Raw genomic sequence first — 1,358 nt, 5'->3', positions numbered from 1 at the left:
GGGGCACTCATTTGGTCACATATGGCCTCCATATGAACGTTACTTCTTCACACCCTTCCTATAGGTAGACACACAAACGTGTAATCACTCTATTATAAAACCACACACTGTTCGTCAAACCCCTCATGATCAATAAACTTAAAAAGTAGAAACAATTTTTTGTCTATAAATAATTTAGCTAAAATTACATTTATATTTAGACATGACAACCTATACTATTCATTATTATGATGTATTATGTTCACACCGGGGGGTCTTCATAAGAGTGGAGTTGAAGATTTACAACCCTTAATATTTATATATATTTTATATTTAAATAAATATGAGAATAATATATTCAATCAAAACAACATATATAATATATATTTTTTATATATATACAGTATCTATATATCTCTCCAACAGAAGCTCCAGTGGCGCAATCGGTTAGCGCGCGGTACTTATACGACAGTATGCTGCAGAGCAATGCCGAGGTTGTGAGTTCGAGCCTCACCTGGAGCAGTCTTAGTTATATACTTTTAATTATAATGAAATACTATTTTACAAAACATTTCCTGAACATGAAAGTATGGTTTTGGTACCCCGGGCCATATTTTTGACACCGCTGGTTTACGTTATAGATTGCAAATCCAAAGGTTGGGGGGGGGGGGTGCACGGTGAGGTGCCAGGAGGTGTTTGAGGAGCTGTAAACAAACCAAACTGTAAACAGACTTGAAAGAGAAGCACGAAAAGATGGTACAAACCCAGAATAGTCAAATTAGCTTCTCCAGCAGGGTCAGAGGGAACATTGTTGCCACCATTGTTGCCGTTGAGCAGGGTAACTGGTGTAAAAGGTAACAGAGACGCAGGACTGACTGGGTTGAATATTAGTTTCAACAATAAATGGGAAACAATCAAATGCGAGTAGCTTGGTATTTTTAGGGAGTTGTAGTTTCTCAGTTCTTTGAATTCATAAATAAAGTTGCCGGAACTTACATTGTTTTATTTGGTCGCAGCTGTGAATTGTGGCGCAGAGATCGAAAGCTCTGACGTCCACATCTGCTATTGTATGCGGTATGCTCTTGTGCGTGCAGCGTTGCAAAACAGCCATAAAAGCAGCACATGCATACACATATGGCCTTTATTTACAATGATATATCAGAAATGTCAAAAATGTCTCGCTTCAATTTGTAAAGAAAACGCGGTAAGTAATTAATCTGAATAGAACTTCGCTTCCATTTTTCCATTTTTCAGTCTTTGGGTAGCCTGGAATTCCAATGAGGTCAAGTGGCACACAAGATTAATTATGTCTCAAATGTCCGATAGGTCGTAATTCATTTGCCTCCCGGTGGGTTAATGTCAAATCAGGTTACGTCAAA

The 1,358-nt window shown here is 38.0% G+C and overlaps 1 non-coding gene across 1 annotated transcript; it reads left to right on the top strand.

The window, feature by feature from the left end:
• Nucleotides 1–407: 407 nt before the first annotated feature.
• On the top strand, nt 408–501 carry trnai-uau (transfer RNA isoleucine (anticodon UAU)). Its single transcript has 2 exons — nt 408–445; nt 466–501. It is a non-coding gene; the product is annotated as a tRNA-Ile (tRNA).
• The last annotated feature ends 857 nt before the right edge of the window (nt 502–1,358 follow it).

The sequence above is a fragment of the Cynoglossus semilaevis genome, chromosome 3 (assembly GCF_000523025.1).
Source record: "Cynoglossus semilaevis isolate Cse_v1.0 chromosome 3, Cse_v1.0, whole genome shotgun sequence".
NCBI lineage: Eukaryota > Metazoa > Chordata > Actinopteri > Pleuronectiformes > Cynoglossidae > Cynoglossus > Cynoglossus semilaevis.
This window is presented reverse-complemented; position numbering and strand designations above follow the sequence as displayed.